Source organism: Bombina bombina, chromosome 1 (assembly GCF_027579735.1).
Source record: "Bombina bombina isolate aBomBom1 chromosome 1, aBomBom1.pri, whole genome shotgun sequence".
Classification (NCBI taxonomy): Eukaryota; Metazoa; Chordata; class Amphibia; order Anura; family Bombinatoridae; genus Bombina; species Bombina bombina.
In genome coordinates, this window is record NC_069499.1 from 644,838,460 (window position 1) to 644,864,233 (window position 25,774).

Genomic DNA, 25,774 nt, shown 5'->3' on the forward strand with positions numbered 1-25,774 from the left:
CCTTTGTAAGGGATGTTAAGCAATTTTGTCTTGGATGACACATCCGCTGACCAAGACTTTAGCCAAAGCGCTCTGCGCGCCACGATTGCAAACCCTGAATTTTTCGCCGCTAATCTAGCTAATTGCAAAGCGGCATCTAAAATAAAAGAGTTAGCCAACTTAAGTGCGTGAACTCTGTCCATAACCTCCTCATATGGAGTCTCTCTACTGAGCGACTTTTCTAGTTCCTCGAACTAGAACCACGCTGCTGTAGTGACAGGAACAATGCACGAAATGGGGTTGTAGAAGGTAACCTTGCTGTACAAAAATCTTTTTAAGCAAACCCTCCAATTTTTATCCATAGGATCTTTGAAAGCACAACTATCCTCGATAGGAATAGTAGTGCGCTTGTTTAGAGTAGAAACTGCCCCCTCGACCTTAGGGACTGTCTGCCATAAGTCCTTTCTGGGGTCGACCATAGGAAATAATTTCTTAAATATAGGGGGGGGAACAAAAGGTATGCCAGGCTTTTCCCACTCCTTATTCACTATGTCCGCCACCCGCTTGGGTATAGGAAAAGCGTCGGGGTGCACCGGAACCTCTAGGAACTTGTCCATCTTGCATAATTTCTCTGGAATGACCAAGTTGTCACAATCATCCAGAGTAGATAACACCTCCTTAAGCAGTGCGCGGAGATGTTCTAATTTAAATTTAAATGTCACAACATCAGGTTCAGCTTATTGAGAATTTTTTCCTGAATCTGAAATTTCCCCATCTGACAAAACCTCCCTCATGGCCACTTCAGATTGGTGTGAGGGTATGACAGAACAATTATCATCAGCGCCCTCCTGCTCTTCAGTGTTTAAAACAGAGCAATCGCGCTTTCTCTGATATGTAGTCATTTTGGATAAAATATTTGCTATGGAGTTATCCATTACAGCCGTCAATTGTTGCATGGTAATAAGCATTGGCGCGCTAGATGTACTAGGGGCCTCCTGCGTGGGCAAAACTCGTGTAGACACAGTAGGAGATGATGTAGTATCATGTTTACTCCCCTCATCTGAGGAATCATCTTGGGCAATTTCATTATCTGTGGCAGTACTGTCCTTACTTTGTTTGGACGCTATGGCACAATTATCACACAAATTTAAATGGGGAGACACATTGGCTGTCATACATATAGAACATAGCTTATCCGAAGGCACAGACATGTTAAACAGGCTTAAACTTGTCAATAAAGCACAAAAAACTTTTAAAACAAAACCGTTACTGTCTCTTTAAATTTAAAACAGAAAACACTTTATTACTGAATATGTGAAAAAGTATGAAGGAATTGTTCAAAAATTACCAAAATTTCACCACAGTGTCTTAAAGCATTAAGAATATTGCACACCAATTTTCAGAGCTTTAACCCTTAAAATAACGGAACCGGAGCCGTTTACAAATTTAACCCCTATACAGTCCCAGCTATAGCCTTTGCTGTGACCTAACCAAGCCCAGAGGGGGAATACGATACCAAGTGACGCCTTCTAGAAACTTTTCCAGCTACTTTCAGATCCTCACACATGCATCTGCATGTCTTGCTCTCAAAAAACAACTGCGCAGTAATGGCGCGAAAATGAGGCTCAGCCTACAACAGGGAAGGCCCTCCCTGACTGGAAAAGGTGTCTAACATAGTGCCTGCCGTTAAAAAAAACGTTCCCCAAGTTTATAAATGTGAATTATCAGCATAAACATGTATAAAATGCCCAAATAAAGCAATCGATTTAGCCCATAAAAGTGTCTACCAGTTTTATAGCCCATATTAAGCCCTTTATTCTGTTTGCTTGACTAAGAAAATGGCTTACCGGTCCCCATGAGGGGAAATGACAGCCTTCCAGCATTACATGGTCTTGTTAGAAATATGGCTAGTCATACCTTAAGCAGAAAAGTCTGCTAACTGTTTCCCCCAACTGAAGTTACTTCATCTCAACAGTTCTATGTGGAAACAGCAATCGATTTTAGTTACTGTCTGCTAAAATCATCTTCCTCTCACAAACAGAAATCTTCATCCTTTTCTGTTTCAGAGTAAATAGTACATACCAGCACTATTTTAAAATAACAAACACTTGATAGAAGAATAAAAAACTACATTTAAAACACCAAAAAACTCTTAACCATCTCCGTGGAGATGTTGCCTGTGCAACGGCCAAAGAGAATGACTGGGGTGGGGCGGAGCCTAGGAGGGACTATATGGCCAGCTTTGCTGGGACTCTTTGCCATTTCCTGTTGGGGAAGAGATATTCCCACAAGTAAGGATGACGCCGTGGACCGGACACACCAATGTTGGAGAAAAATATGTTATATAATATCAATAGAAATATCAATAAAAATATATACAATAACATTTCTATAATAAAATTTCCATGAAAGGGGAGAAAAATCAATAAATGTCACAAAAATTATAAAATGCTAAAATATTTTTTTTTCCATTAAATGAGGAAGTTTGCCAGAAAAAAATGACAATATCAAAGAGAAATAAATATTTTAAAATATTAATATTACAAATTATTTGTTTTAAAAGATTATTTAAGGAAGCTACCTAAATCAAATTCGAGTTTTAGGCCATATGGGTTTAGGGTATCCAAATTAAAAATCCATTTACTTTCTAGTTGTAATAGGCGATTATATTTATCTCCACCTCTTGTTTGTTTTTTTTCGTTTTGCTAGCCCTGTATAGTTAAAGTGTTTTAGATTGCCACAATTACATTCTTTAAAATGTTTCGGCACTGGTAAATCTTTATTTCTCTCTTGGTCCATATGTTCTATTGATAAAATATGTTTGCGTATTATTTCTCTTAGTGGTCTTTCGGACTTACCAACATATTGCTGCATCCCACATTTGCATTGAATAGCGTATATAACATCCTTATCTGTGCATCAAATGCAGTCATTGATCCTAAACTCTTTTTTATTTACGTTTGAAATAATGGATTTACTTTTCCTTGAATGTCTGCAAGCCTTACAAATAAGGCATGGGAAAAAATAATTTCTGATATCACGGGTGGAAAAGGGTCTTTTCGGCCACAAGACAAGAAGAATTGGCCTGGAAAGTTTTTCTCTTCCTTTTCCAAGCTGGAATGGTTCAAGTCTTCTTGGAGAACCAATCAGTCTTGGATTAAGGGGAAGTTCTTAAAGAAACCTGCAGCTGAATCTAGATAAGCATAAGGATTTGCCCCCAATCCGGGATCGTATCTAGTGGGGGGCAGATTTCTTTGTTTTATTAAGTTTGGATATGAGATGTCCCAAATCCCTGGGATGTAGACATAGTATCTCAGGGTTCTATATAGAATTTAGAACCCACCTCTTAAGATTATCTGCTGTCCAGATAAGAAGAGAGGCATTCTTGTATTGTATCCGTGACTTTCTTCCCTGGGAGTGATAATTCCAGTTCCTGTTGGCATTAGGGTCTAGGATTCAAATCGGTTTGTGGTTTCCTAAAAACCTAAAGTTTCTCAACAAGTTTCTCAGGGTTCCATTCTTGGTTGGGCTAGAGTGTCAGTTCAGGTCGACCAGAGACCTGAAGGATGCATCTCTTCATGTTCCCATTCTGAGGGATCATTTAAAGTTCCTGAGATTCACCTTTCTAGACACATGGAAAAGAGTTCCCTTGTTCCAGCTATAAGGGTGGTTTTCTTAGGGAACATAATAGATTTTACTATCTATGATTTTTTTCTGTCAAAGATCAGAAAATCCAAATTCATTCCTTTGGCTCTATGTTTAGAGGTATTTGGTCTGATTGCCGCTTCCATGGACATCATTCTTTTTGCTTAATTCCATTTGAGAGCTCTGCAATTATGCATGCTCAGTCAAGGGAACGGAGATCATTCCGATCTGTCTCAGAGGATAGATCTAGACCAGTCGACAAGAGACTCTCTTCTGTGGTTGCTTTCTCAACAACATCTGTCTAAGGGCACAAGTTTCCCAGAGATCTTCCTGGGTGATTGTGACCATGGACGCCAGCCTGCAGGGCTGGGAGCAGTCTGGGACTCGTTCAAGGACTCGGGAGAAGTCTGCTCTTCCCATAAACATCTTGGAGTTGAGAGCGATTTACAATGCTCTGACGGCTTGGCCTTAATTAGGTTCCAATCTGACAACATCACCTCAGTGGCTTACATCAACCACCAAGGGGGAACTCAAAGTTCCTTAGCCATGAAGGAGGTGGCTCGGATTGTTCAGTGGACGGAAGCTCACAATTGCTGTCTATCTGCCATCCACATTCCAGGAGTGGACATCTGGGAAGTGGATTTCCTGAAAAAAAAGGGGGGGAGAAAATGTGAAGCGCCTAAAAATAATACTATTTCTGGCTTAAAATCTAAATATATACAAGCAAGTGGTCCCAAATATATATGTATATGTAAAAAATAACAATTTTGTTATATACTGTATATACTGATACCATATAGAGAATTTCTGTAATACACCATACAGTATATGTAATAATATACCAACCAATGAGTATTTTATTATAGGTGGATAAATGAATTAAACCTCAGACAGCCATTGCTCAAAAAATATAATATTTTATCGTGATGATTAAAAAATAAAAATAGAACTCTTGGATAAAATCAATTCAATTCATGCATGAATGTAAGTACTATTAAAAATATATTAAAGAAAACCTAAAATCTCCCTTGTGGAGATGTATGTGGAAAAAAGGGGATTTTAGTGCACACTAAATTGAGAAAAAGATGAGTGTCATTCAGTGCTTCCTATATCTGGTATATATCCACAATGTTCAAAGTTCCTTTGTATCCAAATAAACATTTCAGTAAGGATCACCGTCCAGATTTACCTTAGGTAATCAACTTTCCTTTATGATAGGTCCTACCACAAATCTTTAATCTTTATTAGGGACTTTGCACTTTCACTTTTTAAAACTTAAAAGATCTCAGCTGGATCTCTATAATCGATCCTATCAGATAGGGTTACACATTTATTTTTACAAACAGACCCCTGTTCCTAGATCATGAAAAAATGCTCTCACTCAACATCATTTATTAGAATTAGACATAGTGGTTCACAAGCTGAAATTAAATCTACCATCTCAGAAATAAAAGTTTGAAAATTTCGAGCCAACCTCACTGAGAGAAATAATTGCTCTAATAATCATGCACTGTCACTTTAAAAAGAAAGATCGTCTTTACAAGATCTGTAAGCAAATAAACAGAGCTGTGTTGCATGCAAATCTTCTTCCTCCTCCTCCGAAGAAATAACCCACACATAAACAATAAAGGATCCGTTAAAAAATACCCAGTTTCTTGACTCAGAGACAGCGGGAAACCACACCGCTCCATTCTGAAGCTAAGTAGGCGGGGACACGATATCGGCTCAGTAAGCAGCCGAAAATGGTGCCACTCCGATCTCGGCCAGAGAAGGAGGCGGAGACATGGATCAGTAAGAAAAATGAAATGCGCAATTTACAGCGTGCTCATTTTAACCATCGGCACAACATTTTTTATTTTAACACAAATGGCATCAGATCATATTTAAAATTGGGATTTGTACTATAAAATCCTGATTCATCTTAATCCCACCTATGTCTATTCAAGCCGATATAAACGACTGATACCCAGGCTAAGAGGAGGCGACTCCCTTGTACCCTAGGCATTATTACCAGCCCAAACAGGTCATATACCACTGTACTACAGTGGAAATTAGAGAGATAAAAACTACAGCTTGACACTGAAAGGAAGGATAAAATGAAAGTGTTAAAAACACAGCCTCTGGGAAAAACTCCCATATCAGGAATCAAACCCCACAAGTCTCACACATATCAGAAGTGCCTGCAACTGCCATATAAAATCCTTCCCCAATGATTATAAGTCCTTATATAAACTGCATTAAAACTGCATTAACCTGGAAGACAAAAAGCACTTACATGTAGTCTAGCCGTCCGGCAGGAGGACAGCTTACACGGTATGAGAGGACATATACTCCTCACAGAGACCTGTAGAAATAAGAAAGAACCGAGTAAACCTACTATGGCTTTCTATACCATGGGCAGCAAAATGTTAGGAAAACGCAGTAAGGCCCACCTTACAAGTTCCTAACTGCTTTAAAGCCACCACTACTCTTACTGAAGAGATTAACGTAGAATACGGCTACACCCCAAAAATCTTGCTTGTAGCGAAGGAAATCCAATTTTCTTCAGACACCAGAACTTCACCTCCTCCATTGACGAAGGCAAAGAGAATGACTGAGGATTGTGGGTGTGGGAGTGACACTTAAAGGGACAGTCAAGTCCAAAAAAACTTTCATGTTTCAAATAGGGCATGTTATTTTAAACAACTTTCCAATTTACTTATATCACCAATTTGCTTTGTTCTCTTGGTATTCTTAGTTGAAAGCTAATCCTAGGAGGTTCATATGCTAATTTCTTAGACCTTGAAGGACGCCTCTAATCTAAATGCATTTTGATAGTTTTTCACCACTAGAGGGCATTAGTTCACGTGTTTCATATACGTAGATAACATTGAGCTTATGCACGTGAATTTACCATGGAGACAGCTCTGATTGGCTAAAATGCTAAGTCTTTCAAAAGAAGTGAAATAAGGGGGCAGTCTGCTGAGGCTTAGATACAAGGTAATTACAGAGGTAAAACGTGTATAATTATAACTGTGTTGGTTATGCAAAACTGGGGAATTGGTAATTAAGGGATTATCTATCTTTTAAAACAACAAAAATTCTGGTGTTGACTGACCAGGAGTGATATTCCCACTAGTAATTGATGACGTCCTGGACTCACCATATCTTAGGAAAGAAATGAAAGTTTAATTTCTTTCATGTAATTGGCAAGAGTCCATGAGCTAGTGACATATGGGATATACAATCCTACCAGGAGGGGCAAAGTTTCCCAAACCTCAAAATGCCTATAAATACACCCCTCACCACACCCACAATTCAGTTTTACAAACTTTGCCTCCTATGGAGGTGGTGAAGTAAGTTTGTGCTAAGATTTCTACGTTGATATGTGCTTCTCAGCATTGTTGAAGCCCAATTCCTCTCATAGTACAGCGAATGTCAGAGGGACGTGAAGGGAGTATCACTTACTGAATACGATGATTTCCCTAACGGGGGTCTATTTCATGGGTTCTCTGCTATCGGTCGTAGAGATTCATCTCCTACCTCCCTTTTCAGATCGACGATATACTCTCAAATTACCATTACCTCTACTGATAACTGTTTCTGTACTGGTTTGGCTATCTGCTATATGTGGATGGGTGTCTTTTCGTAAGTATGTTTTTTATTACTTAAGGCACCCCAGCTATGGTTTGGCACTTTATGCATTTATATAAAGTTCTAAATATATGTATTGTACTTATATTTGCCATGAGTCAGGTTCATGTATTTCCTTCTGCAGACTGTCAGTTTCATATTTGGGGAATATAAACATCTTTTAAAAATGAAATTTATTTCTTACCTGGGGTTTAGTCTTTTTTTCAATTGACTACTTCTTACAAATTGCGGGCGGTATTAGGCCCGCGGGTGCGAAAAATGCTAAACTTTATTGCGTCATTTTTTGGCGCGAAAAGGTACGTCTATGACACAAGTTAGTCATTTCCGGCGTCATACTTGACACCGAGACCTTTCACACGGTTGCGTCATTAGTGATGCATGTGTGTCATTTCCGGTTATTTTTTCATTATTTCAATACCCCATTGATGTTTGCCTCTTGATTTTTTTCTCTATCAGAGGGCTATGCTATTTGCATTTTTTCCCATTCCTGAAACTGTCATATAAGGAAATAGGTAATTTTGCTTTATATGTTGTTTTTTCTCTTACATTTTGCAAGATGTCTCACTTTGACCCTGCCTCAGAAGCTTCTGCTGGAACATTGCTGCTTGACATCGGTTCTACAAAAGCTAAGTGCATTTGTTGTAAAGTTGTAGAAATTATGTCGCCGAATGTCATTTGTAATAGTTGTTTTGATAAACTTTTACATTCAGATAATGTGTCCATCAGTAATAGTACATTGCCAGTTGCAGTTTCTTCAACTTCTAATGTCCATAATATACCTGTAAATTTTTAAAGAATTTGTTTCCGATTCTATTCTGAAGGCTTTGTCTGCATTTCCACCTTCAAATAAATGTAATAGGTCTTTTAAAACTTCTCATTTAGTTGATGAAATTTCAAATGACCAACAATATGATAATTTATCCTCTTCTGATGAGGATCTATCTGATTCAAAAGATCCTCCTCAGACATTGACACTGACAAATCTACTTATTTATTTAAAATTGAGTATATGCGTTCTTTATTAAGAAGTATTAATTACTTTGGATATTGAGGTAACCAGTCCTCTTGACGTTCAGTCTAATAAACGTTTAAATGCTGTTTTTAAACCTCCTGTGGTTTCTCCAGGAGTTTTTTCCTATTTCTGATATGATTCTAAAGAATGGAATAAGCCAGGTACTTCTTTTATTCCTTTTTTAAGGTTTAAAATATTGTATCCTTTGCCAGCAAAATTTATAGAGTTTTGGGAAAAGATCCCCAAAATTGATGGGGCTATTTCTACTCTTGCTAAATGTACTATTATTCCTATGGTAGATAGTACTTCCTTTAAGGATCCTTTAGATAGGAAGCTTGAATCTTATCTAAGGAAGGCCTATTTATATTCAGGTCATCTTCTCAGACCTGCAATTTCTTTGGCTGATGTTGCGGCTGCATCAACTTTCTGGTTGGAGAATTTAGCGCAACAAGAATTGGATTCTGACGTATTTAGCATTATTTGCTTACTGCAACATGCTAATCATTTTATTTGTGATGTTAGATCCATGTCTTTGTGGCTTAAATTTTGGAATGCTGATATGACATCTAAATCTAGATTACTATCTCTTTCTTTCCAAGTTAATAATTTATTTCGTTCTCAGTTGGATTCTAATATTTCAACTGTTACTGGGGGAAAAGGAGTTTTTCTGCCTCAGCATAAAAAACCTAAGGGCAAATCTAAGGCTTCTAACCGTTTTCGTTCCTTTTGTCAGAATAGGGAATGAAAACTCTATCCTCCCCCCAAGGAATCTGCCTCCAATTGGAAACCTTCCTCAAATTGGAATAAATCCAAGCCTTTTAGGAAACCAAAGTCAGCCCCTAAGTCCGCATTAAGGTGCGGCCCTCATTCCAGCTCAGCTGGTAGGGGGCAGATTAAGGTTTTTCAAGGATATTTGGATAAAATCTGTTCAAAATCAATGGTTTCAGAGCATTGTCTCTCAAGGGTATCGAATAGGATTCAGAGTAAGACCTCCTGTGAGAAGATTTTTTCTCTCACGTATCCCAGTAAAATCCAGTAAAAGCTCAGGCTTTCCTGAACTGTGTTTCAGACCTGGAGTCTTCAGGGGTAATCATGCCAGTTCCTCTTCTGGAACAAGGTTTGGGGTTTTATTCAAATCTATTCATTGTCCCAAAGAAGGAAAATTTATTCAGACCAGTTCTGGATCTGAAAATTTTTGAATCGTTATGTTAGAGTACCAATTTTCAAGATGGTGACTATAGGACTATTCTGCCTTTTGTTCAGCGAGGACATTATATGTCTACAATTGACTTGCAGGATGCATACCTTCATATTCCGATTCATCCAGAACATTTTCAGTTTCTGAGATTCTCTTTTCTAGACAAGCATTACCAATGTGTTGCTCTGCCATTTGGCCTAGCAACTGCTCCAAGAATCTTTTCAAAGGTTCTGGGTGTCCTACCCTCTGTAATCAGAGAACAGGGTATTGCGGTGTTTCCTTATTTGGACGATATCTTGGTACTAGCTCAATCTTTACGTACTGCAGAATCTCACACGAATCACCTTTTTAGGCTTCCAGATAGATTCAGTGTCCATGACTCTGTCTCTAACAGACAAGAGACGTTTAAAATTGGTTGCAGCCTGCCGGCACCTTCAGTCTCAATCATTCCCTTCAGTGGCTATGTGCATGGAAGTTTTAGGTCTCATGACTGCAGCATCGGACGCGATTCCCTTTGCTCATTTTCACATGAGACCTCTTCAGCTTTGTATGCTGAATCAATGGTGCAGGGATTATACAAAGATATCTCAATTTAATATCCTTAAATCCCAATGTATGACACTCTCTGACATGGTGGATAGATCACCATCATTTAGTTCAAGGGGCTTCCTTTGTTTAGCCAACCTGGACTGTGATCACAACAGATGCAAGTTTTTCAGGTTGGGGAGCTGTTTGAGGATCTCTGACAGCACAAGGGGTTTGGAAATCTCAAGAGGCGAGATTTACAATACATATTTTAGAACTCCGTGCAATTCTCAGAGCTCTTCAGTTTTGGCCTCTGTTAAAGAGAGAACCGTTCATTTGTTTTCAGACAGACATTATCACAACAGTGGCATATGTCAATCATCAGGGTGGGACTCACAGTCCCCAAGCTATGAAAAAAAAGTATCTTGAATACTTGTTTGGGCGGAATCCAGCTCCTGTCTAATCTCTGCGGTGCATATCCCAGGTGTAGACAATTGGAAAGCGGATTATCTCAACCGCTAGACATCCTGGGGAGTGGTTTCTCCATCCAGATGTTTTTTCTCAGATTGTTCAGATGTGGGGTCCTCCAGAGGTAGATCTCATGGCCTCTCATCTAAACAAGAAACTTCCCAGATACCTGTCCAGGTCCAGGGATGATCAGGCGGAAGCAGTGGATGTGCTGACACTTCCTTGGTATTATCATCCTGCTTATATCTTCCCGCCTTTAGTTCTCCTTCCATGAATGTTTTCCAAAATTATCATGGAACAATCATTTGTGTTGCTGGTAGTGCCAGCATGGCCACACAGGGTTTGGTATGCGGATCTGGTTCGGATGTCCAGTTGCCCGCCTTGGCCACTTCCGTTACGGCCAGACCTACTATCTCAAGGTCCATTTTTCCATCAGGATCTCAAATCATTACATTTGAAGGTATGGAAATTGAATGCTTAGTACTAAGTCATAGAGGTTTCTCTGACTCGGTGATTGATACTATGTTACAAGCTCGTAAATCAGTCTCTAGGAAGATTTATTATAGAGTTTGAAAGACTTACATTTCATGGTGTTCTTCTCATGAATTCTCCTGGCATTCTTTTAGAATTCCTAGAATTTTTACAGTTTTTTCAGGATGGTTTGGATAAGGGTTTGTCTGCAAGTTCCTTGAAAGGACAAATCTCTGCTCTTTTTGTTTTATTTCACAGAAAGATTGCTATACTTCCTGATATACACTGTTTTGTACAGGCTTTAGTTCGTATTAAGCCTGTCATTAAATCAATTTCGCCTCCTTGGAGTCTTAATTTTGGTTCTGAAGGCTTTACAGGCTCCTCCATTTGAGCCTATGCATTCTTTAGACATTAAACTACTTTCTTGGAAAGTGTTGTTCCTTTTGGCTATCTCTTCTGCTAGAAGAGTTTCTGAGCTATCTGCTCTTTCTTGTGAATCTCCTTTTCTGACTTTTCATCAGGATAAGGCGGTTTTGAGGACTTCATTTGAATTTTTCCTTAAGGTTGTGAATTCTAACAACATTAGTAGAGAAATTGTTGTCCCTTCCTTGTGTCCTAATCCTAAGAATCCTTTGGAAAGATCCTTACATTCTTTGGATGTGGTGAGAACTTTGAAATATTATGTTGAAACTACTTAAGATTTCAGGAAGACTTCTAGTCTATTTGTTATATTTTCTGGTCCTAGGAAAGGTCAGAAGGCCTCTGCTATTTCCTTGGCCTCTTGGTTAAAGCTTTTGATTCTTCAAGCTTATTTGGAGTCAAGCCCCGCCTCAGAGAATTATAGCTCATTCTACTAGTTCAGTCTCCACTTCGTGGGCTTTTAAGAATGAAGCTTCAGTTGATTGGATTTGCAAAGCAGCGACTTGGTCCTCTTTGCATACATTTACTAAATTCTACCGTTTTTATGTATTTGCTTCTTCGGAAGCAGTTTTTGGTAGAAAAGTTCTTCAGGCAGCTGTTTCAGTTTGATTCTTCTGCTTTTGATTTAAGTTTTTTTCTTTCAAAAATGAAAATAAACTTATTTTTTGGGATTGTGGATTAATTTTTTCAGCGGTATATGGCTGTTTTTATTTTTCCCTCCCTCTCTAGTGACTCTTGAGTGGAAGACTCCACATCTTGGGTATTGATATCCCATATGTCACTAGCTCATGGACTCTTGCCAATTACATGAAAGAAAACATAATTTATGTAAGAACTTACCTGATAAATTAATTTCTTTCATATTGGCAAGAGTCCATGAGGCCCACCCTTTTTATGGTGGTTATGATTTTTTTTGTATAAAGCACAATTATTTCCAAATTTCCTTTGTTGATGCTGTCTACTCCTTTCTTTATCACCCCACTGCTTGGCTATTCGTTAAACTGAATTGTGTGGTGGTGAGGGGTGTATTTATAGGCATTTTGAGGTTTGGGAAACTTTGCCCCTCCTGGTAGGATTGTATATCCCATATGTCACTAGCTCATGGACTCTTGCCAATATGAAATAAATTAATTTATCAGGTAAGTTCTTACATAAATTATGTTTTTTACTAGACTATCCCTTAACATAGTTGATCCAATTTAAAACTGGCTAAATGCCACACCCACTACACAGGGACATTGGTAGGAAAGCACATCTGATTAGGTGCAACAAAGTCCACAGGATATGTAAGAATACGGCTCACTGGTCTTGGTAAACTTGCAGCTTGCTATAACTTTGAATTTCATAATAGGACAGCATGTAGCGATCATGTCCGCCGCACATTGATAAATGCAGACAGCATATGCTGTCTGCATTTATCATTGCACAAGCAGTTCTGGTGAACTGCTTGTTCAATGCCTCCCCCTGCAGATTCACGGCCAATCAGGGGGTGTCAATCATCCCGATCGTATGTGATCTGGCTGATTGCTGTACGCCGCCTCAGAGGTGGTATACAAGTTAAGGAGCAGTGGTCTTAAGACCACTGCTTCTTAACTCCTGCTTCTGGTGAGCCTGAAGACTCGAGCTAAAACAGATGCATTGGGGGCAATACGGCCAATAATAAATAATAATAAATACGGCCAATAATAAATTCTTAAGCCCAGTAGATGCTCTTGCTCCCTTCATTCTTTTGTAAAAAAAAATTAAATTAAATTAATGAAATTCTCTCATTTTTAAATATTTTAATCTGCATGTAATTAATTTTAAAATGCAAGTAAAAATATACTTGTGATAATCTTGACGGTCACTTGTTTTTCAGACTTTCAAGAAAATGTTAAACTTGTCCAAAGAAGTTTTTAGAAAGCTGACTCACACTGGGAGGCTTACTTATCAAGCCGTCAACTGTGCTGCATTCGCCGGCACCAATACGCTCACCTGACATCGCCTAATATCGCGGTCGCGGACCCGAATACACTCTCCATATTTAACAAAAAAGCTGTCAAAAAGCCGCACACCAAGTACGGGGCGATGAGCAGCGGACTGTTGTTAACTAACAGTCATCGATCTCGCTGCTATTCGGCTTTTTCCCAGCTTTATTTGTATACTGTCACTAAACACCGCCACTATACTAAAATGTTTAACTCCTATCCCGCCGCTCCCGGAGCCCACCGCAACTAAATAAAGTTATTAACCCCTATCCCGCCGCTCCCGGAGCCCACCGCAACTAAAAACAGTTATTAATACCTAAACCCCTGGCCTCCCACATCACTACCACTTACTAAACCTATTAACCCCTAAACCGCCAGCCCCCCACATCACCATAAACTAAATTAACCTATTAACCCCTAAACCTAACAACCTGCTAACTTTATATTAAATATTAACTCATCCCTATCTTATAATAAATTTAAACTTACCTTTAGATTTAAATTAAACTATATTAAACTAATAATCTACCCTAACTGTTATACTAAGATTACATTAAACTATATTAAACTAATAATTATCCTACCCTTACTGTTATACTAAAATTACATTAAACTACAAATTAAATTAAATATATTATATAGTTAAAAACCTAACCCTACTCAAATAATTTAAATCTACAATAAATTACAAAGTTACAAAAAACTAACAACTAAGTTACACAAAATAACAAACACTAAGTTACAAAAAAAATAAAACTAAGTTACACAAAATAAAAAATAAATAATCAAATATTTTAACTAATTACACCTAATCAAAGAGCCCTATGAAAATAACCCCCCCTCCCAAAATAACCCCTCCCCCTCAGCCAATAGGATGAAAGCTCAATCCTATTGGCTGATTGCAACAGCCAATAGGATTTTTTCAACCTTAATTCCGATTGGCTGATAGAATTCTATCAGCCAATCGGAATCTAAGGGACGCCATCTTGGATGACGTCATTTAAAGGAACATTCATTGTTGAAGAAGACGTCGAAAGAAGAGGATGCTCCGTGCTGGATGGATAGAGATAGAAGATGCTGTCTGGATGAAGACTTCTGCCGTCTGGAGGACCACTTCTGCCCGGTTGGTTGAAGACTTCTCCCGGCTTCATTGAGGACTTCTTGCCGCTTGGATGAAGACTTCTCCCGGCTTCGATGAGGACTTCTGCGCTTCGTTGAGGATGGATGTCGGGTCTTCAGAAACTGTAAGTGGATCTTCGAGGGTTAGTGTTAGGTTTTTTTAAGGGTTTATTGGGTGGGTTTTATTTTTAGATTAGGGTTTGGGCAGGAAAAAGAGCTAAATGCCCATTTAAGGGCAATTCCCATCCAAATGCCCTTTTCAGGGCAATGAGGAACTTAGGTGTTTTTAGATTAGGTTTTTATTTGGGGGGTTTGGTTGTGTGGGTGGTAGGTTTTACTGTTGTGGGGGTATTTTTATTTTTTTACAGGTAAAAGCTGATTTACAGGTAAAAGGCTAGGGTTTTTTTTATTTTGGGGGGGATTTTTTATTTTCATAGGGCTCTTAGATTAGGTGTAATTAGTTAAAATATTTGATAATTTATTTTTTATTTTGTGTAACTTAGTGTTTATTTTTTTGTAACTTAGTGTTTGTTATTTTGTGTAACTTAGTTGTTAGTTTTCTGTAACTTTGTAATTTTTTTTTGTAGATTTAAAATATTTGAATAGGGTTAGGTTTTTAACTATATAATATATTTTATTTAATTTGTAGTTTAATGTAATCTTAGTTAACAGTTAGGGTAGATTAATTATTAGTTTAATATAGTTTAATGTAATCTTAGTATAACAGTTTGGGTAGATTAATTATTAGTTTAAAATAGTTTAATGTAATTTCAGTATAATAGTTAGGGTAGATTAATTATTAGTTTAATATAGTTTAATGTACTTTTAGTATAACAGTTAGGATAGGTTAATTAATAGTTTAATATAGTTTAATGTATTCTTAGTATAACAGTTAATCGTAATAGTTTAATATAGTTTAATGTATTTTTAGTATAACAGTTAATCGTAATAGTTTAATATAGTTTAATGTATTTTTAGTATAACAGCCAATCGGAATTAAGGTTGAAAAAATCCTATTGGCTGTTGCTATCAGCCAATAGGATTGAGCTTTCATCCAATTGGCTGAGGGGGGGGGTATTTTTTGGGGGGGTTATTTTCATAGGGCTCTTAGATTAGGTGTAATTAGTTAAAATATTTGATAATTTATTTTTTATTTTGTGTAACTTAGTTTTTATTTTATTTTTGTAACTTAGTGTTTGTTATTTTGTGTAACTTAGTTGTTAGTTTTTTGTAACTTTGTAATTTATTGTAGATTTAAATTATTTGAGTAGGGTTAGGGTTTTTAACTATAAAATATATTTAATTTAATTTGTAGTTTAATGTAATTTTAGTATAACAGGGTAGGTTAATTATTAGTTTAATATAATCTTAGTATAACAGAGTAGATTATTAGTTTAATATAGTTTAATTTAAATCTAAAGGTAAGTTTAAATTTATTATAAGATAGGGATGAGTTAATATTTAATATAAAGTTAGCGGGTTGTTAGGTTTAGGGGTTAATAGGTTAATTTAGTTTATGGAGATGTGGGGGACTGGCGGTTTAGGCGTTAATTGGTTTAGTAAGTGGTAGTGGTGTGGGAGGCCAGGGGTTTAGGGGTTAATAACTTTATTTAGTTGAGGTGGGGTCCGGGAGCGACGGGATAGGGGTTAATACTTTTATGTAGGTGGCGGGCGGAAGATTAGGGGTTAATAAGTATAATGTAGGTGTCGGGCGGCAGATTAGGGGTTAATAAGTATAATGTAGGTGGCGGCGGTATTGGGGCGGCAGATTAGGGGTTTTTAGACTCGGGGCTTATGTTAGGGTGTTAGGTGTAAACATAACTTTTATTCTACCATAGAAATCAATGGGATATCGGACAGCAGCGAACATGAGCTTTCGCTGCTTTCAGACTACCATTGATTCCTATGGCAGGTACGCTGGGCCGGAATAGTGGCGAGCGTACCTGTTAGATATTTGATAACTTGCAAAAGTAGTCAGATAGTGCCGAATTTGCATTCAAAACATCTGTAATAACGTAAGCATCGATCTGTGTCGGACTGAGACCGGCGGATCGTATGTTACGTCAAAAATTTCAACTTTTTTTTTTTTTTTTATAAAATAATCTTTATTGAGGTTCTCATAAGAACAAACAAACAAGTATCATCAGCATGCTATAAGACATAACACAACAAAACAACAATTTGCAGTGTGTATTTAACATAAACTTTAACAATCGAATCTAGCGCTGTACACATACAGCTGAATATTTAAAAGATGAACCTCAAGTTTTCTCATTTTTCTTAGAAATATTCCCCCTAAAGAGCATTTAAGACCTCTTGGGCCTGATTATTTGTATAGGAGTTACATAGGGAAATATAATAACAGGATGACATACTGAAACCCAGAGAACATAATAAACTAGCAGGAATATGTGGCTTACAATTTAGAACGTAAGCCACCTGATTCTGGGCACTAGAAATGGATATGCTACTATTAAGGTTGCGGTATGAGAGAGGTAAACCGCTTGGGTAGTCCTCCATAACTGGAAGGCACATTATATGGGGGGGAGGAGTGATTATTCACATATGGTGGGTAGGCAGGGTGATTTATTTTAACTTATGAAGGAATGTATGTGTCTAGATCCGAAATCTAACTAGGGACTGAGAGTGTTTTTAGGCAACATGGTCTTAACCAACTTACTCTAACCTTCAGCCTACCTAATCAATGGCATATTTAATAAGAGAGAATAAGCTTTCCCAAGTTTTATGGGTACTAGTTAGGTGCAACAGAACAAACAGTATTTCAACACATAAAAGGAGTATCATTTCAACATGGTCTAGATCCAGTCTAACTTATAATGAACAATATATCTACTTAAAGTTTCCAATACAAAATTGAACGTGTAGTTACACATCTGATCGATAACCAACAGCATTATAGAAAACAAATTTAGCAACATATAAGTAAATAAACTAAAAGAGAAGGGCTAAAGGATATACTTTGTGAGGAAGTTACTTGTTATCACTCCCTGCGTGATTAATCACCTATGCTAGCTTAACATTAAACATTGAAACACAAAATTAGAATGTCTGGTCATGAATTCTATGAAATAGAGTGTTCTCCATGTTCATTTCAACATTCTGTGGGCATTAAGGCAGGGCTAGGATTCCACAACACTCCACCTTAATCTGGTCAGATTTATCAATGTCTAGGGCCACCCTGATCACAACACACACCATTTACCTGGAATTAGGAGTATATAAAATAGCAGAACTGATCTATTGGTTTGTACATACCCTATCACAGTAGCTATAACATTATATGGAGTCTGTGAGAGCGTTGCAGTAATAAACATGAACATGTTGCCCTGTTTTGATGACTTTGAGGAAAGCCAAAGTATAAACTGTCTCTCGTTTTCTGCCGTTTATAGAATGTCTAGACCCATAGCCAGTACATGCAGGAGTGGGGAGCTTAATTACTACAATATGCAATATACGTTAACTTTAACCCGCATTGATTGTAAGTGGAAGCTTGTAAGTAAGAGTAAAGCATCTTATACCAGTCTTTTCAGATCCGTGTGATTAGCCTGTCATTTCACATTTTAAAGAAAGTTCAGCATCAACCGCTTCATAGCGTGTGAGAAGCACATTGAAAGCTAGGAGGAAAAAATATATATACTGAGAGTCAACCAACTCCAGCCCTCCGGATTTGACATCAATCTATAGCGGTAAGATACGTAGGTATTTCTGGGTCATGGGATAGCCATAGGAGATGAAGTAGGTAACGCTGACTCCAAGTGAGATAAAATTGTTGTGATGCTGCCGTTACTTCTAGGCCCATTAAAAAGTCGATGTGGACGTCCAGGTGGTGAGTAGTGCTAATAGCGGTAAAGCTGATTGGATCCTCTCCTATGTGGTTCTGCAGAACCTTGCGTAGAAACGGAAGCTCAGTGCAGATCCCCTCAGCCTCACCATGGGTCTCGGCATCAGCTGAAATAAAACCAGAAATATACGGAGGGTGCTGGGGCCCCAAAGCATCCCCGTCAGTTATGCTCGCCTCATCTGGGTCCAGAGATATCACTGTTAGAATCCCGCAATCCTCCACTGGCTCCACATCTCTATTCAATGCTGCGGCAAACTCATTGTGATAATGGGTTAAAAGTCTGCTGAGCTCTGTAAATATCTGGTGTATAGCAGCCATAGCAACTGAGATCCCACAAGGGTGATAAAATGGCCGCCGTCCTTGCAGCTGCAGAATGGGCTTTCCAAACTTGGCACACACCTAAAGTTTAAATGATGAAGTATAATGTCCTCCAGATGCTTGTTGGAGATTAAATGACCAATCCCTTCATGATAGAGGTTACCAGCTCATTTAAATGTGGTCTTAGGTCAAAAATTTCAACTTTTGACAGTCTGTAGGGGAAATCAGGCTCTCCACAATTACGCTGCGGAATTCCAGCGTATTTGCGGTTGACGGCTTGATAAATAGGCCTCTGGGAGTTGAATTTTATTTAAAGACTAATTTGAACACAAATTTAGATACTTTAATTTGTATTCTAACATCCCAAAAATATTAAATCTGAAGCATAAAGTGAATAAAAGTATTATTATCATTGAGCATATTATGGAACTCCATGAACTAGGTTTTATTAATGTTTGACTTAAAAGGATACTGAACCCAATTATTTTCTTTCATGATTCAGATCGAGCAAGCAATTTTAAGCAACTTTCTAATTTACTAAAAAAAAATTGTTCTCTTGGTATCTTTATTTGAAAAAGCAGTAATGTAAGCTTACAAGCTGGCCCATCTTTGGTTCAGGGCAAATAGCCTCCTGCATCCCTTTCTATATCAAGCAGCAGGAACAGTAAAAACATTATTTTAAAATGAATATTGTTTCTGGCCACTTTGAAATGGCTGCCAAGCTCCAGCCACTGATGACATCATGATCTGGGCTGCATCTAGGTAAGGCACTCTGCTGAATAGCACTGACAGTCGGTTAATTCCAACTAGTGAGTCTTTTGTGATTGGATGCTATATGCAGCCCAGATCATGATGTCATCAGTGGGCTGAGCTTGGCAGCCATTTCAAAGTGGTCAGAAACAATATCATTTTTTTAAATAACTTTTTACTGTTCCTGCTGCATGACATAGAAAAGGTGCAGGAGGCTACTTGCAGCTTAATCTAAGCTAATCATTTAAAATGACCAAGGTGTAGACTGTCCCTTTAAAGAGTACAATAAATAGTATACTAAAAAAGGAAAACATTGATCATAAACAACATTTTAATAAATAATTAAACCTGATTACAAACAAAACAAGAGGTATACGTAATAGTAAACTGAGATTATGTAATGTCAGGGAAAAAGGAATAAACAATATTAAAAAGTTATTACAAAGTACTGAAACCTTGAAACAGGTTCCACCACAAGTTTGTGTGCGAGTAATCTTAAACCTTGAGGGAAAGACGTCAGTGCGTCATAACATATGGAATTTATTTTTCCTGCAGTTTAACAAGCAGTTTAGACACTTTCTAAAGAATAAGATTCATCATATCTAAGACAGCTATTAGAACTATGAATAAGTAATGTACATAGATGCTATACTAAAGTGTGTTTTGCTCAAAATAGTAATTTACTTTGTTAAAGCTATGAATACAATTTTTTTTCTTCGAATAGTAATTTAGCCTCTTTAAAGGAAAATTAAAGTCATTTTTATACATGCACCAAAAAGTATTCACTGTTTTTAAAAAAAGTATATGCATACATAATAAATGTTTTAAAATCATTCAAAACTGTCATTTTTTAAGCATATTTGTGAATTGCAGTCTAGGGACACACCCCCTTGAAAGTGTTCTATTTTGATCCCCACTAATATAACAAATTAGGGACTGATATAAATGAGTGTATGCACATACAACTGACCACAAAGGAGCATGGCCAAAGAGTCAATGTTCTGTGTTACATGGAATGCACACAGCTCTGGCAGGGCTATGTAAATAGGGTGTGACTGTGAGATCATTAGCTATGACTACCGCATAACTGCCGAAACACGTCAGCAGACCTCACAGCCACAGCCTACCTATGTGTGCTTTTTGTATACCGTGACTTTTTAATCATATAAAGGATTACTGTTTTTAATCAACACTCCTGGACCTTGTTTGTTCTTTTCCTGATGACTTATGCTGGCTTTGGTCCTTTGGAGTGACCGTCCCTGGATAACAGAGGTGCTGGAGCTGTTTTTACGCTGTGCATGACTATTGTATATACCAGGAACCGGTATGTGTGTGCATTGATACGCACGGAGTGAACAGAGGGCCCGGAGCATCACGTGGCATGGCGCTGTAAGGTGATGCAAGCAAGTCCGCGCCATAGAGGAGGTTTGGAAGTCACAGGAGAATTACGCCAGACCATTGTGCAAAAGGAAATCTGAAACTGAACACAGAGTGAAGCAAACACAGAGGCAGCATTAGGTGTTCTGGACACTGGAACCGAGATGTGTAATTTATCGTAGTGTGATTCTGTGAATGCTTTTCAATATGCTATGCTACACAGCTTAAGCACCTTGAGGTACATCACCTATGCCCTCCTTTGACCGAGTCTCCGTGGTTCAGTTATTACCTGCACTTGAGCACATGAAAAGTGCGGTCTAGGGCTAATTACTTAAAGACTTTAAAACGGCCCTGGGACTATAAACTAATAAACATCACAATCGGATCTGCACATACACACATAAATGTGTTACGTCCCATAAGGTCTCTCTCCTGCACTGAGATTTGAATATAAGGGGAGACTATAAGGACCTATACTATAATATAACCAGCGGAAATCACTGATCTCACAATGTGTTTGGACTCAATTTAATACAAAGCAAGAATTGGATACTGAGCATATCTCCATATTATAACCACAATATAACTAAGAGCGGGCCAGTATATATATTTATTTTTATTTTTTGCATGAGTATTCAGGTCCAGATATAACTTATATGGGTAGCTAATAATTTGTATTGAATATATAAATCACTAGCAGAAAAAGTAAGTGACAAGCTATACAACACCCTATGGAGATGAAGCACTAACTGAATTTATAGGTTGATATATGTATATTTTAAAAAGGATCAACCATCCATCCTTATATATATTATTAACTCCCCACTAGCTCTAGCACACAGAACTGGTTTTGATTTTTTATTCACTGACAGTGAGACTTGGGGCAGCAGCGGCCCCTATATACTGTGGTGCTGACCTAGAAGGGAAGGAGGGGGATTTTTCTCCTCTTTAAGGTGAATTACTACTGGGACATAATAATATTGTGTAAACTGGATCATATTTGACATTATTTTGCTATGAATGTGTATTTGTACACCTAAGTCACAGTGGGACCCAAAGATTACACATCATACATAGCATTTTACTGACATTAATAGCTAAATATTGACACACAGCATTTGAGCTGGACTAAGCCATCCCTTAAAAGATGGAAGGGGAAACTCAAACATTTTATTCCCTAATTTCTGCTGATGAGAGGGATGGGAATACACAGGATTTTGATAGAGTTTTTTCTACAAATAAAACACTTTTCTCATTAAGCAGTTTATTTGTGGATATGGAGTCCCTCCTAATAAAGGAGAATAAGATTAAATGGGACATACAGATCCTCAAACGATATCACAGTATGAGAATAATACATAGGGGCCTCCAAATAAATAAGTTCCCCACTTTTGTTACTGAGGATGTTGACTTTATTGGACGATGGAACAATGCCTTATCAGACTGTTCCTTAGCACTTATTCTCCTAATAACTGAGTTCAAAACAAAAACATTGGGTGATGTATCAATACAGATCAACACTATACAAACTGAATTAAATAAAAGAAGCCAAATGCCCGATTATTCCAGGTTTGATACCATATTGCAAAAATCAGTAGCGGAAGCCAAAGAGCTTCTAATGGAGATCAAACATAAGAAGTATCTATGTGATCAGTCCGACTACGATTGCAATAAGGTGTATGTTTGGAATAAAAGAGAGAGATTCCAATATAGAAGGGGGGATGATCAGGGCATACCCACAAACAACAGAAGAGGCAGACATAATAGAAGGAACAGATCTGGGAATAATAGGTAAGTCAGGTTTTCAGATACAGAAGCAGAGTCTAATGATGATTACTCAGGATCAGGGGGGAGGAACATTAGGGTGGTCCTACTACATTCAGAGAGGTCAACACCTATCCACAAGGTACAGTAGGGGAACTAACTATGGCCCATCCGAATGCCAATTACCAACAATTGAATTTCACAGACCCAAACAAAGTGCACCCTCCCTTCCCCAACTGATTCTAAGACAAGAATTTAGGAGGAACACACGTAGCAAATACCAGAGTTCAGAAGGGACAGAAACAACCCTCGAACCCACAAATGAGTGGTCCCAATAGTAGCAGGGCCGGCCCTAGCCATTGCAGGGCCCTAGGCAGGATGACAAAATGGGGCCCCCTTTCTCCCTGCCCACAACCCCGCCCAATCTCCGCCCCCAATCCCACCCAATCTCCGCACCCAACCCACCCAATCTCCGCACCCAACCCCGCCCTACAGCTTTTAAAATGAAAAAATAAATAAAAGAAAAATCATTTAAGGTAATGCACAACATTTTATATATATATATATATATATATAAAAAACATAAATCCACTAATGTGGCGCACTATAACATTGTATATATTGCAATATACCATTTGTACTATTTGAACAACTGTTTATGTGTATAATGAAGAATTATGCTTATTCTGTTTTCATTTACTGTTTGCAAGATGACTGCCTTATGATGTAAAGTTAGACATGCAATCCTACTTACAGTTTAGTAGAATCCAGCAGAGTAGCTTAACTCAGACAAATTTCACAGCAGAGATTTATGAATCCTTCAAGCTTTATTGTTGCAAAACAAGAATTCTGAGGTTCCAGAAGTGGTAATTGCCAGGTAAAAAGAATTTGCCTCTACAAAGCTATTAGCAGAAAGTTCTAGCAAATTTTACACATTGAAAGTGAAACTAATTTGCACACACAAGTGAAACAAAAATGGAGGCAGGAAGTGACCTCAAAAAGGTCAGAGGTAGCACATAGAATATACATTCAATTGAATACAATAATAAAACATAACACTAGAGGGAGCACAAGAACTAAAATAGCATTTAAAGATGTACATATGAATATATGGACAGAACACTCCCCCGTCTGGTATCTGTAGATACCACTATATAAATCAAACAATAAACAATAAACATAAAAATGTTGATTGAAGTTTCTTTATCCATGAGATCTGCAAGACAAAGAATGAGAGAAAAATATACAAAATGCAATTGCAAACATAAGTCCATGTTGTTTTAACATGATAATTCTTGAAGAGAAGCAGGGCTGGCACTGTCCCCTGTAGTCATCTCTCTATTGTAATCCTTACAAATTGTCAAATAGTGTCTATGTTTATAATCACAGTCCATGTGAAATAGAAGAAGTACAACTTCTGAAATCCAAAACCAGGTACACTGGTAAAAAGTGTAGTAGCTTGAAGATGGTTCTCTTTATCAGGTCCCACAAACTGAAATGTAGTACTGGTTGATGTTGTATCTGTAGCGTTTAACAAGAATGCAGGTCCTGTCAACCATGTCAATTTCATGAATTGTGCTGAAGTTAATGACCTAGTTGCAAGATCTGCAGTATTTTGGTCAGTAGGTACGTAATACCATTGCTCTGGTTTTGTAGATCTCCTGATACGTTCTACTCGGTTGTTGATAAATCCTTCATGTGGTTTTCCTTCAGTGTCGGTCACTTTTAGGTAGGCCACAGCTGCATTAGCTTCTGTAGATGCATCTGAGAAGATGTAGATCTCTGTTACTGTAGCTGTTGATAGAGATATAGAAGCATAACACCTTGGAATACAGAGCTTTTCATGAGCCTTCAAAGAATCCTTCCACTTTTCCCACATCTGACGTTTCTCTATAGGTAGTAAAGTATCCCAGGATTTTGACTCAGATGAAAGCTGTCTAAGTAGAGACTTTCCTTGTATAGTCACTGGAGCTACAAACCCCAGTGGGTCATAAAGACTGTTAATAATTGATAAAACACCACGTCTAGTGTATGGCTTTTCATCAGTAGAAACTTTGAAAACAAATTCATCAGTTGATATGTTCCAATGTAGACCAAGACTTCGTTGTACAGGTGGTGTATCTGTACCTAGATCTAAGTCTTTGAGGTCCGTTTCATGGTCTGCTGGAGGAAAGGCTTTCAACACCTTGCTGCTGTTTGAGACTATTTTATCAAGCCTTAGGTTTGCTACAGATAGCATCTTTTGTGTTCTTTTAAGCAGATCAATGGCTTCTTCATCTGTCCGTACAGACTTGATTCCATCATCCACATAGAAGTCTCTTTCTACATATTGTCTGTCATCTGTTCCATATTCCATTTCACCTTCTTGAGCTGTTCTTCTCAGTCCATATATTGCCACTGCAGGTGATGGACTGTTGCCGAAGACATGCACTCTCATGCGATAATCTATTATCTCAGCACTAGTATCATTGTTGCGATGCCACAAAAACCTGAGGTAATTCCTATTGTCTTCTCGAACAATGAAACAATAGAACATCTGTTGTATGTCAGCCATGAATGCTACAGGTTACTTCCTGAACCTGATCAATACTCCTAAGAGACTTTTAGTAAGGTTAGGTCCAGTAAGAAGAACACTATTGAGTGACATGCCTTCATACTGTGCACTTGAATCAAACACAACCCTTATTTGACCTGGTTTGCGTGGATGATAGACCCCAAATGAAGGAAGATACCAACATTCTTCACCTTCTTTTAGTGGAGGAGCTGGCTCTGCATGCTTATTTTCAAATATCTTCTGCATGAATGATACAAAGTGTTCTTTTATCTTTGGATCTTTTTTCTAGAGTACGTTGTAAGGAAGAAAGTCTAGAACTCTGTTGTTGGGTAACCTTTTTCTTGGATTGCGAAATGGCAGAGGGGCTACCCAACTGTTTGAGTCATCCTTGTAAAACTCTTTGTCCATTAACTTGAGAAATTCTTTATCTTCGATAGAAGGAGCTAGTTTATTGTCATGCTGTGTTGTGTGGAACACTGTACTTCCAATGTTGTCATCATCTGGTAAGGGAGTAACTATATCATCTTGACTGGCATAGTATGAATATTCATAGATTCCAGGTTTTTCCTTTACATGGTAGTGATTTGGGCATGGCTCAAAGTAAGATGGGCGTCCATTAATTAACACATTAGTTTTCAAGGAGCTAGTAATATCTGTTCTGTAGATTTTTCCTATACAGGCATCTCCAACTATTACCCAGCCAAGGTCAAGT

The 25,774-nt window shown here is 37.9% G+C and overlaps 1 protein-coding gene across 2 annotated transcripts in view; it reads right to left on the reverse strand.

Annotated features, from left to right (window-relative positions):
- Positions 1-25,774, reverse strand: part of LOC128645829 (L-threonyl-[L-threonyl-carrier protein] 4-chlorinase) — a 195,629-nt gene that overhangs the window by 139,189 nt on the left and 30,666 nt on the right. Inside the window, exon 2 of one of the 2 annotated variants that reach the window (XM_053699110.1) lies at positions 2,838-4,269. The exons of the other annotated variant lie outside the window; for it this stretch is intronic. The gene's annotated coding sequence lies outside the window, so the exon portion shown is untranslated. The remainder of the gene's footprint in view (positions 1-2,837; positions 4,270-25,774) is intronic. 2 annotated transcript variants of the gene reach the window in all.